The 14,042-nt window shown below is 43.6% G+C and overlaps 1 long non-coding RNA gene across 1 annotated transcript in view; it reads right to left on the reverse strand.

The window, feature by feature from the left end:
• LOC134288225 (uncharacterized) overlaps positions 1-14,042 on the reverse strand; it is a 226,746-nt gene that overhangs the window by 133,692 nt on the left and 79,012 nt on the right. The window lies entirely within an intron of this gene.

The raw sequence follows: 14,042 nt of genomic DNA on the forward strand, positions 1-14,042 counted from the left end.
TACCCTAGCGTTTAGGGCTATGGATTGCCAATCCGGAGACGGCGGGTTCGATTCCCGTTCCGGTCAGAAAAATTGTCTCGACTCCCTGGGCATAGATTACCATTGTACTTGCCTAACAATATAGAAATTTGTGCAATGGCAGGCAAAGAAAGCCCTTCAATCAATAACTGTGGAAGTGCTCAAATAACACTAAGTTGAAGCGAGGCTGGCCAAGTCCCAGTGCGGACGTAGAAACATAAAGAAGAAGAAGAGTAATCAAATTACATAAAACACTGCACGCTAAAACCGCTCAGCACTAAAATGTGTACTCTTAAGTGCATAATTTTGTGACCACACCAAAAATGTGTAACAGTTACACATTCGTGTTTACTAAGGTCACTAGTAAACCTAGATAGATTGCCGTACAAAAAGCATTAAATCAGTCTGTGCAGCCCAGCTGAAGACGGTGGAATAAATAAAAAAATTACTCCGAATTTCTCGATTTTGCGGGCGCAGGAGCTGATTTTGTCAATGTGTAACTTTTTTTATTTGGTCTGGAAATTATGCATTTGTCTTACACATCCTAACTAACAATGATAGCTGAATAAAAGCTTTTGGAAATGTTATGCTTCAGGTTATTCATATGTTGTACAGCAATAATGTTTGTTGAGATTTTAATGCTTAGCGTGTACTAAATTGTCTTGTAGCTTAGTTGGTAAAGCACTTGTCTAGCGTACAGGGTTCATGAGTTCAAATCGCGGCAGAACTATGTATGTTTTTTTTTCAAAATTTCACTCCATCTGTACGTTGTGTTATTAGAAATCATAGAGATTGTTATTCTGAAACATTGCACCACAGACAAACAGATGTAGCACTTGCAAAATTTCCATCGACCACGCAATGATCGTTAAATTTTAAATTTTCATAGTTGTGGCTTTCACAACCAGAGGCACGCGCATCGTTTTTCTACGAGTTTTAAGTTTCACACTAGCGCCTTCTGTTGACGATATTGCACAACACAGTGATTCGTGTTGGATTCGTGCAACTTTTCCATCAGGTGATGGTAGTGTAGACTGAGCGATGGATTTCCATGAAAATCGTTCAAGCTGTTACGTCTATTTGTCTGTGATTGCACGTTGAGAAATTCATTACTTAAAATGGAATGAACACTAATAATTTATAATAAGACATAGCTTTAATCCTCAAAAAGTTCCGCGGGACCGTTGATGACGTTGACCACCAGCTAACAGCTAAGTACTTAGCTGATAGCCAGGGTATTTGAACCAATATTGTCACGTGCTCTATTCAACAGGCTGAGAGCACTCCTGATGGTTCCTTCGACGGGGAATATCAGGCGGATCAGACCGTACGGATAATTCTAGACAAAATCTGGACTTGCAACTTGAAGACTCACCGTCTGTTCATAGGCTTTAAACCCAATATGGCTTTGGGCTATTTATGAAACAGTACAGTAAATATTCTCAGAAATACACAATATTTCAGCATTACCGTCTTTGGAGAAGTGGTTGTTGTTATAATGTTGCTGTTCTACCATCTATCTATACGCATCCACTGCCCTATGTTTTCGAAATCCTAGCGGGATTTTTCAGGTATTCCCAAAAGAATTCCTACCGAAGTTCCCTTGTAAATTTCTCATGGGTTTCAGTTAGAGTTTCGTTCCAAGATTATTTTTTTCAGATATTTATCCCACATCCTCAAGAATTCAGTCAGAAATTTCTATTAAGATTCATTGAGAGATTTCTTTCGGGATACCGTCGGGAATTTCTAATTCCTTTCTAAGATTTCTCCAGAGATTTCTCACAAATTGCTCATTTAATTCTTTCTGGGATTCCTTCTATGTTTCTTTCCGGAATTTCTTCATGATTTCCTCCCACAATTCCTATAGAGATTTATCTCGGAATTCCTTGATAGAATTCTCCCGTTTTTTTTCAGAAATTTTTCCCGGGATCCCTTCAAGGATTCCTCCCGGATTCCTTCATTGATTCTTTCCAGAATTTCTTTGAGAATTTTTCCCGGGGTTCGTCCTGTGATCCCTTCAAAGATTTTTTCCGGGAGCAGGAATCACTTTCGGGTATCTTTCATTGATTACTCTGGGGATTCCTTATAAGATTTCTTTCAAGATTAGTTTAGAAAATTCTTTCGGTAATCCTTCATTGATTTCCTCCATGTTGCTTTCAGAGATTCTTCTCACGATTCCAGCAACGACTTCTTGATTAGTTCCTGGCTTTCGTTAGAGATTTGACAAAATGATCGGGACAGGTAAAATTTTCATTTTTCAAGAAATGTTCTACTAGCTGTAACTTTCCGAAAAGTGTATCGAATATTCTCAAATTTTTACTGTAAGTTCATCAAGTAGTTGTGTATCAGTAGTCCAAATTTAGGAAAGATCGGGCCATTTTCCACGAAGTTATAAATATTCTTGAAAAAGGTAAAATTATCCGATAGCCAACTTTGAGCTATTATATCTCCGGATTTAATGAACCGATTGCAATGAAATTTTGATCATTCATGACTTATATAATGAACTCTGAAAAACATTTGACTTAACTTAAACTTTTAAACAAGAGCAAAAATTATAGCGATTTTATTTTTCTCACGATTTTTAAGCAAATTGGTCTATTTTTAATATGCATTCCATTACTTTTTCAATTTGTTGGTGGCTATGTTGTTACTTTCCTGCAAATCACATTTATATATAAATCAATTAGAGGGGAATTGAATGAACTATAATTTGCATCTTGAATTTTATAGAATGCATCGGTTGGGCAAGTTGGATGACCGGTTCGGGATTTATACGGAAACCCAGTGGGGTACGTCGGTCGGCCAAAGAAGACCGTCTTCAAATATTTGCTCTACAACAACGTTTTAGTTATTTTTCAATTTGTTGCTTGTTCTCGGTAGATCGATCATAGTAGAACCTAAATAAGGTCTTGAATCTCTTAACGAAGCGTGTTTTCACGAATTGGAATTAATTTTGAAAATTGGGACGAAAATCGGTAAACGCTTAGATGTATGCAATGTCTTGTAATTTCAAGTAGTTAGAACTGTTGTGTCCAATATTTATTAATATAAATTTCTAGTGGAACACAAAAAGAAAACTCAATATGCGTAACACATAATAACAAAATAACATGTTAATGTACAGTTGAAACAAAAAAAAAATACGCTGTTTATGATTTGATTGATAAATTCACTGCGTACAAAAAATCTATCAAAGTTATCCAGTTTTACGGTACCTCGGAGTCCGGAACAGGTCACCATAGTTTCAAATGACCTCAAAGTATCTGAAGATATGAATACTTTATGATTCAGATGTAAATACTTATCGATCCATATAAGATATGGGATAACCAACGAAAATGTCTTATTTGGCCACTGGGTATCCGTATAAATCCGGAACTGGTCATGCAACTTCACCAACCGGTGCATTCTATGAAATGGTAGTCATTTACGGTTGTTCTGTTAAAATTTCATCAAAATCGGGTAAAAATTGAAGAAAATAGAGTTGAATGAACATCAAATTTTGAGTGCGCAGAATACGTTAGGGACGCAAAGGTTAAGTATAATAAACTAGCACCAATTTATGATCGATTGAGGGCAACTTTAAAAAAATCGGATGAAAATTCAAGCCTAACTTTACCTGTTGGGATAGATTTTACGGAGTTCTTCGTAGCAAAAAATTGGCCCAAGGTAGGGTGGTAATAAGCTCAAAGCTAAAAAATATGTTTATTTAAGATTAGCCTAAAGTATAGCAATAATGTTTGTTTACTCACAATTTAGTATCCGTACTGTTTCTGTACAGTCTATCTCACAACAGTCTTTAATTGTAATAGTAGCCTGTAAGTTTAACTTGTAAGTATCTTAGTTTAATCAAAGAGGGAAATAATAAATTTACCTTAATATTCAAATTCAATTCAGATAAACACAAACTCTAATCTCAATCTACTTCAATTTCCAACTATCTGTTTATCAGTCTACCAATAGAACAATTGCCGTAGTTTTCAATTTTGCTTGTCATCATTGTTGACTGCTGGTGTCTCCCGGATCGCCCGTTGGATGTATTGTGGCGCATGAGTTACCGACAGTGGGCTGTGCGGAGAACATCCTCCCCCGCGTGTCGCCTTAGCTTCCGGTTGGGCGTCACCAGATCCTTCTACGTCCAGCACAGCCAACTTCGTACATGGTCTCTTCAAGATCCCTGCTGAAGTCTGCACTTCTGCTCGACGCGCCACTCCGTCTTTCCCTGGAACCGTGCCGATCACTCGTCCTCGTAACCACCGATTCCGGATATACTCGTCCACCACTAGTACCAAGTCCCCGATGGTGATCGGTCGTACATCCTGGAACCATTTTGTCCGTCGTATAATAGTCGGCAGATATTCCACCACCCAACGACGCCAGAAGTTGTCCAGGGTGTGCTTCACCTGGTTCCAACTACTCCGCAATGCCTTGCCTTCGTCCGTAGGAAATTTCTCCGGTTCCCGTACGCCGTTCGAACTGAGCAATAGGAAATGGTTTGGCGTTAAGGACTCCTGGTCGGCCGTCTCCAACGGGATGAACGTCAACGGTCTTGAGTTCACCATGCTTTTCGCTTCCGCCAGCACCGTTGCGAATGATTCGTCATCCAGTTTCTGCATGACAGGAATGGATCCAAATGCAGATTTCACGGCTCGAACCATTCTCTCCCAGCAACCCCCCATGTGAGGCGCGGCTGGAGGATTGAACTTCCACTGAGTCTGGGCATTTGTGAAGGTGCTGCCCAATTCAGTGTGAATTCTGCTGGTTTCCTCCTGCAGTTCTCGATTAGCTCCCACGAAGTTTGTCCCGATGTCGGAATATACTTCCTGAGGAGAACCACGTCGCGCGATAAATCGTCGAATCGCCTTCTTGCAGGCATCGGTGGTCAAATTGGCAACTACCTCCAGATGAACGGCTCTAATGGTAAGGCAAGTGAATAGGCAAACCCACCGCTTTACCGTGCTTCGTCCGACCTTCACTGAATACGGACCAAAGATGTCCACGCCCACGTAGGTGAACGGGCGCACAAACGGTTCCAATCGCACCGCCGGAAGGGGTCCCATTTTAGGAGCAACTGGTGTTGCTTTGTACACACGGCACCACATGCAGCGTTTTCTGATCAGACGCACCTCCACCCGCAAGCGTGAAACGTGGAATTTCTGTCGCACCTCGTTGACTACGGTCTCGTCGTTGGCATGACCGTATTTGCGATGATAGAAGTCCAGCAGCAACTCCGTAATACGATGTTTCCTTGGCAGGATAATTGGAAACTTCGTATCGTAGGCTAATACTTGCGCATCTGTTGTTCTACTCTCCACTCGAAGTACTCCGTGATCATCCACGAATGGCGAAAGCTTCACAAGTCCACTTGATGTAGGTAATTGCTTCCTTGACGAATTCTTATCATCCTGTTCCCGCTTCAAAATTGCTACTTCTTCAGGAAACGCTTCGGATTGTGCTATCCGCCACAACAAGTTTTCGGCCATCTGTAGTTCCTTGCTGGTCACACCAATCGTACCAGGTGAATCCATTCTTGTGGTACGCAGATTGTTAGTGAAGTGGTAAACGTATGCCGTGCTATTCCGTAACCGTTCAAATTTTGAAAATCTTTCTACGTCGATCACCGGTTGCACGACTAGATGACTGCAAACGACCGCCGCTCGTAGTTCTTCGTCTCTTTCATCCACACGTTCTTCTTCTTCGGGTCTCATCGGCCATCCTTCCTCGCGTTCGTACAGAAAATCTGGGCCCCGAAACCATAGGCTGTCCACGTTGCAAGAAGGACCTTTTCCCCATTTCGTTGCCTCATCTGCTACGTTGATCTTAGTCGAAATCCATTTCCATTCATCGATGTTCGAAAGGCTCAATATTTCGTCGACTCGGAATGCCACAAACTGGCGATACCGGCGAGTATCCGACTTGATCCACGAGCAAACCGTCGATGAGTCACTCCAGAAACATGTTTTCGTCACCTTCAACCTATGGTTGTCTTCGATCGTTCTCCGCAAACGAGCTCCAAGCAACGCGGCCATCAGCTCTAATCGTGGAATCGAAAGTCCCCGAAGTGGTGCAACCTTCGTTTTCGACGAAACAAGCGCAACCCTGATCTGTCCTCGATAAACGATGCGGAAATATGCGACCGCTGCGTAAGCCTGGGCGCTTGCGTCCACGAACATATGCAGCTCGAGATCGTTGTAACTGCTCGGCTCGTATCCTGAAAAATAGCACCGAGGAATACGCAACCCAGTGATGCTTTTCAGGGCAGTCAACCATTCCATCCAGCGTGTAGCGATCTCTCCTGGAATGTTGCTGTCCCAGTCCGTCTCCGTTCGCCACACTTCTTGGATTAATATTTTTCCATGGATGACAAAGGACGCCACTAAACCCAGAGGATCGTAGAGGCTCATAACCAGACGCAGCATTTCTCTTTTCATTGGTATTGCGTTGCCGTCCAACAAGATTCGCACCTTCTCGCAAAAATGCAACGAAAATACAAATTCGTCCTTCTCTTGTATCCACGCCATTCCCAAGACTCGCTCGAATCCAACGTCCTTCTCCGGTAGCATGGTTTTCGACGGCTTCACATTAGTTTCATCCAGTTTCTCCAACACGCTCTTGTCGCTAGACATCCAATTGCGGATATGGAATCCGGCCCGCTTGTGGACCTCGACCACTTCCTTTGCAACCTCGAATGCTTCCTCAGCCGTATCGAAGCTGTCCACGTAGTCATCCACGTAATGCCGCTTTTTCACTGCCTCTGCTCCTCGGGGAAGTTCTGCTTCTTGTTCGGCCGCGTTTAGGTTTTTTACGTACTGCGAATTGGCTGGAGAGCAGGCAGCTCCAAATATCGCCACATCAGACACCATGGTATACATCGGAAGTTCTGGGGAATCTCGGTATGGGAACAGCAAGGCACTGCGGTCCTGCTCTCGAACTAGCATCTGTAGAAACATTTCCTTGGCATCTGCTGACACTGCCACTTCACGCTCCCGATATGCGAACAGGACAGATAATAACGATGTCAGAAGATCCGGGCCCTTGAGCAACAATGAGTTTAAAGATACCCCGTCGACCTTCGCCGCTGCGTCCCAGATAACTCGAACTTTTCCTGGCTTCTTCTCATTGACGACGACTCCAATCGGCATATACCAGGTACGCCGCAGATCAAATCCTTCGATTTCTTCCGCTGTCGCTTCATGTATGTACCCCTTGGCTGTGAAGTCTGCTATTTGCTGCCGCACACTGTTGTACAACTCGGGGTTTCGGGATAAACGCTTCTCGAGGCACTTGAAGCGTCGTTCCGCCATCGGTTGACTCTCCGGAAACTCGATATAGTCATGCTTCCAAAGTAATCCTATCTCGAACTTCCCACTACTGGTACGGCGCGTAGTTTCATCCAGGATTTTGTAGGCTCGTTCTTCTTCGACTCCTTTCACCTTTATCACGACAGCAACTCCCAGACTCTCGAATTCGAAAAAGCGCCGAACGTACTCGTGAAGGTCAACGGTACTCGGCTCTGCGTACATGTGGAGCTGCGTTTGCATCGTGCTCGCCTGTGACCTCCGTAGACTACCGCATACCGCCCATCCGATGCTAGTTTTTGTTGCAATCGGTTCGTTCAATCCCCCTTCCCGCAGCTTTAATGTAGCTAGAAGATGACAATTGCTCTGTCCTATCAGGATTCCTGGTACCGCGGACCTGAAGCTTTTCACCGGGAGTTTGTCGAGATGTGCGAATCGTGTTGCCAGCTCTGCGTAGTCCGTGATCTGTTGCGGTAAGCCGAGGTTATCGACAGTATACACATCCGAAAGCTTGTAGCGCTTGCTTCCAACGGTCTCGGATATCTCCATCGTTACGACTTCTGCTCCGGTGATAGTTTTGTTAACGCCTCCAGTCCATTCGATTCGTAGCGTCTCCACCTTTCCTTGGACACCAAGAGCTTCCGCGATCGACCGCTCTACGAGTGTAACCGACGATCCGTCGTCCAGGAACGCGAAGGTGTCGAACTGCCCATTTTTACCGAACAGGGTAACTGAAAGGATGAGGAAGAACGTTGATGACGATACTTGACGATGGATGGTTACAACCGCGCTATTTGTTTTCGCCGCCACTGGTGGATCGAAGTGAAGCAAACGGTGATGTCGTTTGGGGCAGCCGTTGATCCCACAAACTTCCCCCTTGCACGGCCAGTTTGCGTGTGATGTGAGACAGCGACCACAAAGTTTGTTAACCTTCACCGCCTTCCATTTGCCATCCAAGTCCAACGCTTTGAACGGTGCACAGTTTTCGATGTGGTGGTTGTCGACGTTGCAAATTGCACACTTTTTGCCACCGATCGCGCCGGAAGCTCCATCTTTCTGCATTCCTCTGCTTCTTTCGGTCGTGATTCTCGGCTCCTCTTCTCGCCAATTCGTTTTCGGTTGTTCCGTTGAAACGTGCGTATTGACGAAAGATCTCTCCTTCGGACGAATTCGTTGGTCTTTAACGTTCTGCGAAACGGCTGTCAGCTGCGTTACGCCGGTCCGGTTTCGGAGGTGGAGTTGCCCGAACCTTGGCGATCATGTTGTTCACGATTTGCTCCGGCCGCCCGTACAGTTGTTGAAGAGTGGACATGACCTGAGGAACCGTCGACGGGTGGAGTAAAAAGCTGCCTACTGATTCCTTCGCACATCCTTTCAAACTACGCTGCAAGCGTAGAAGATTTTCTACGTTGGAGTATCCGCAAGCTTCCGTCGAATGCTGATAACTGCTGATGAAAATTTACCAATCGATCGGTTCGCCAGAGAAAACTGGCAGCTCTTTGGTAACCACCTGCCTAGCAGCTATTTGGTGAGCGGATGGTCCTACTTGGCCGATTGCGAAAGGTGGAACAAGAGGAATCCCCCCACCAGACATCCCAGGCCGACAATCGTAAGCCGAGTTCGAAAGAGGAGGAGGTGGAGGAGGTAGAGGTTTAGAGCAGTCGTTACTTGCAGCTTGATCTAACCATGCCGCCGGAGGAGGAGGTAATGGAGGAGAACATCCGCCCTCCGATGCCCAGTGCTCGTTCCGATTTACGAACTGCTGTGCCACATCGTGCAACTTCCAGTATTCTTGCTCTGCTGTATTTCGCTCGCGAATGGCTTCTCGTTCACGCTGAAGGCTTACTTCCATCTCCCTCTGCAACTGTCGCTCAGTTGTACGCAAACCCTGAATTTCGTTCTCTAACTCTGCCCGCTGAAGTTCCAGGATTTCGCATTCCCGGTTGCATAGGCTCTGCTGCTCCCGCAAATCTGCTTCCAGAGCACGCATCTGGTTTGTTGTCTCGACGAGCTTCTTTTGCAGCGTTTGTATCAGCAATTCTTTGGATGTTATACCGTCCTCACGTTTCTGGAGCAGATCTAGTAAATCTCCTCTCGATGTGCTGATTTTTTGTAACTCTTCGTTCAGGGATGCGATCTGGCTCCGCAGACAAGCGTTTTCACGTTGTTGTTGCTTGAGCTGATCCTGCAGACCAGTTTCCGAATTGTGGATTACTCTCAGCTCCTCGGCGTGCTGTATCTGCAGACTTTTAAGCTGACCCTCCAGGCTCAGCTCTCGTTTCCTTGTCGTATCAATGTCGAACTGGAGTTTCCGCACCATCTCCTGCATGCTCCAATGTTCCACTTCCATTTGCTCTTGTTGCTGGATAGCCTTAGCGTTTTGTTGTCGGAGCTCGCCGGTTTCAACACTCCACCGCTGGTATCTGCTTGGATTGACACGTTTCACCTTCGGAAATGCACCGGCTGGCACTACTTCGTCGAGCTTCAGTAAATCTGAATACGGTTTAACATCAACGGTAGGCAAACCTGGCTGGAATTGTACGCCCGCGTCATCCATTTTATCGACATCTTCAATCGGTTTTTCTGACGTGTCTGCAAGAGGCAAGCTTCCCAAAGCTTCTGGGATAGATTTTACCTCTGATCCCGTATCTTGCAGGTCGTCGTCAACGACCGTAGGCAACACGGCATCAACAATCTTCAGTGGCGTTGAAGAGGGATGTACTCCCTGCGGATGCCCCAGACTCGTATCCTCCGCATCCACGGGCGTCGAACTCGGCCCGACAGCTTCACTCGCCGTCTGCTTCACCCAATCTTCCGTCCGTTGCGCACTCCTCTGGCTGCTCCGCATACTGCGTACACTTCTCCCTTCTCCTTCGTCCTGTCGGTTCAGCAGCTCATGTTTTCGAGCAATGAACTGCTTTTCACGCTCCATTCTCTCCTGAAGCTCCCGTTCATTCAGGGCCCGTTCCCTCTCGATCCTCTCGCGACTCAATTCTTCCATCACTTTCTTCTCCTCGTCGAGACGCTGCAGTTCTCGAGCCATTCTAGCCGCCCGAGCACTAGATGAGCTAGAAATTACACTGATTTGACTCCTTGCCGACCCCAACACGACCGAAATCTCGCTTCGCATACAAGAAGTGCAAACGAAGCTAGTGGAACGTACTGTAACAGTGTTAACGTTCGCACAAGAGAAGTGGTACCAGCTGTTACACTTCTGGCATTCCACCATATACTTCTCTACGTTATTGGGCCGGTCACAACCAGCACATTCCCGAGACTCACCCCTGCCGCTATCGATGATTGAAGGGATAAAGGAGTCTTCCGATGACCGATCGGACCTCCGATCGTCGTTGTCGCCCGAGATGGCATTCGCATTCGCCTGCTGAGCCCTTGTCTGCGAGCGGGTTTGGCGAACATTTGCCTGCGAACTCATCCTGCTCCGGATAAATTCTTTGAGAATTGTTGGGATAGATTTTACGGAGTTCTTCGTAGCAAAAAATTGGCCCAAGGTAGGGTGGTAATAAGCTCAAAGCTAAAAAATATGTTTATTTAAGATTAGCCTAAAGTATAGCAATAATGTTTGTTTACTCACAATTTAGTATCCGTACTGTTTCTGTACAGTCTATCTCACAACAGTCTTTAATTGTAATAGTAGCCTGTAAGTTTAACTTGTAAGTATCTTAGTTTAATCAAAGAGGGAAATAATAAATTTACCTTAATATTCAAATTCAATTCAGATAAACACAAGCTCTAATCTCAATCTACTTCAATTTCCAACTATCTGTTTATCAGTCTACCAATAGAACAATTGCCATAGTTTTCAATTTTGCTTGTCATCATTGTTGACTGCTGGTGTCTCCCGGATCGCCCGTTGGATGTATTGTGGCGCATGAGTTACCGACAGTGAGCTGTGCGGAGAACATTACCAATTATTGACGAATTGCTAGCATTATGAAAATGAGTTGTCGGGGGTCGGGTAGGTGAATGTTAATGGAGTTTGGTAAAGCAAGTAAAAAACGAGATATTTGTTGGCCAGATAGACTTTAATTGTGAGATATTTTGGGCGTTAACGGATTGAGCAGCAAGGGATTCATGGAAAATAAATGAGACTAGGCAAGTAATAACAGAACACTAGAGCTAAAACATCATTTGGTGGACCAACATCAAGCGTTCGGATTGAATGAGTCCTTTTTCGTAATCTGGAAATTGTGGAGCCAAAAACGCTGTTTGAAATGTAGCACCTTTAGGGTGAATATGTGAAATGAGTTCGGTAATAGCAGTGTCATCAAATTGTCATCACATACTTTCAAGGAATTTTCTTTCGTAAATGAATTATGAACGCTGGATCTCGTGTAAAATACTAGTTTCATAAATGTTTATTCGAGATGTATCCAATGTTTGTATATTCCTATACATATTATGTGGTTGCTTAATTGCCGTGTATTGGATATTAATTCGTTCACTAGTCAATGCCTATTTAGCGTAACATAATCATAACAGTACATTTACAGTAGTTTTTTTTTGTTTGTTGAGACGGTGGTTCTAACCGTTCGAATGCTGAATCAATTCGTTTAGGTGTTTTTTTTTTGCTTTACTATATTTTTTCTAAACTATTTAAAAAATTCAAACTAATCCAACACAACGGATAATCCCCACACTCAGTCCAATTAATTGTCATGTTGTAATTTATGTAATATAGGTATATTTAGGTGTGAATTGGTTTCTTATACGTTAGAGTTATGAATGTTAGGTACTTAAATTCGAACATTCGGCAACAAGGTCTCGTTTCGAAAAAAAAAGAGTGCAAACATAATTTTGGATTTGGTTGTACCAAATGTCTACGTGTGTTCTTCAACATTAAGTAACTTACAATAAGTCGCGTTCTGTCGAGTTTTTGACCACAATTTCATTACTGTTATTTCTGTCTCGGAAGCCTTGTTTATGGGTATATCTTATATCGTTATCGTATGTTAGTAATATCATTTACAATGTAAATCACTCTGTTTTCTTGTGTATCCTGTCAAATATACGTTTTTGTTTTTCAACACTCCCAAGCTTAGAGTTGTAGTAAAAGCTTCATGATTAGTAAAAAAGCTGCTCTACGGTTATTACATACTTCATAAATCGTGTGTCCAGTCTCGTCCTGTTCCATCATCTGCTTCTACAGAATACTGATTATATTTAGGGGAGTGCTCAAAAATGAGGGAAACTTTCACTAGGCATGTTACATTGCTTGTTTTAAAAATGTTTTTTTTTAGGTTCGAGACCATCATTTCTTTTTCTATCATTTGTAGTTTAAGTTCGTCCTGAAAAGCCATTTTTAATGCTAGATTGTTCTATTTGCCAAACATTGGTGGAAGAGAGATTACACGTCTGGTTCGGTGATTTTCGTATGGTACACATGTTTCGAGTATCAAATACGACAATGGCACAGTTATGAAGTTTAGTACCGAATGGGACTTTCGTTTTTAATTATAGACAGGGAGATATATAGATTGGCAACATCAGATTCAGACTGAAACGTTCACAAAGTCACCAGGCAGTCGCCAATCTATATATTTCTCTATAAATCATCAAAAGCTTTGCTAGCAGAATTCTAATAAGCCACCATTTGTGTACGCGATTTTCCCTCTCTTCTACAGTTTACACAACACTATACCTAAACGCCTAAACGATGACAAAGGGGAAACAAAAGTCTGTCCGTCCGTATTTAGTCGCGTGCCGCGTTACGATTAATGATTCTACTTATACGTTTTGACTGGAATTGAGTACTACACTGTAGATTGGACGTGCCGCCATGCCAAGGCTAAACTTTTCTGGGTTCCACAAATTTAGTTACCTAAATTGCTACTATCATCATCACATGCGAACAGCGAAGGCACCGGGACCTTTGCGTGACCGGTAGTGGAATTTGGAGTAATCGGATGTTACAAAACTGGGGTGTCACAGGGTTCTTCTTGTGGCAAATCCGGAAGTGATTTGTTCTTTTATGTTGATGAAAACTTTAGATCATCTGTAGAAGTTAGACTGTAGGAGTGTTCACTTTACGGTGGCGGTGGTTCTTGCTCATTACTTATTTAATCAGATTTGAACTCGAAGAATTGAACTGTAATTTTTTTTAAGTTATGGATTCCTGCTGGCATAGCAGTATTTATGTGAAGTTTTTACGTAAACATGTAGCAAAAACTCAAGTTTGAGCCTTTTTTTTGCAAAAACAAACTTTTCTAAATCCTACCGTGAAACAATGAGAAAAGAAAGCATTTTTCCATAGCTTCTTTCAGTGAACATGGATTGGGAAATTCAAGAATTTCTCTAGGGTTTTCAACAGACATTTCTCCAGGAGTTTCTCCTGGGATATCCTTTAGAGGTTCCTCCAGTGATTGTTCCAGTGCTTTTTTCGAGGATTCCTTCAGGAATTTCTCCAGGGATTCCCAAAGGCATGTCCACAGAGATCCTTTAAAGTATTTCTGCAAGTGTTCCTTCAGAGATTTCTCCATATATTACTTCAAGAATTCCACTAGAGATTGCTCTAATAATTCCCATATAGCCGAGGCGGTAAACGCACGGGTATTCAGCATGACCATGCTGAGGGTGACGGGTTCGATTCCCGGTCGGTCCAGGATCTTTTCGTAAAGGAAATTTCCTTGACTTCCTTGGGCATAGAGTATCTTCGTGCCTGCCACACGATATACACATGCAAAATGGTCATTGGCAGAGGAAGCT

The sequence above is a fragment of the Aedes albopictus genome, chromosome 2 (assembly GCF_035046485.1).
Source record: "Aedes albopictus strain Foshan chromosome 2, AalbF5, whole genome shotgun sequence".
Classification (NCBI taxonomy): Eukaryota; Metazoa; Arthropoda; class Insecta; order Diptera; family Culicidae; genus Aedes; species Aedes albopictus.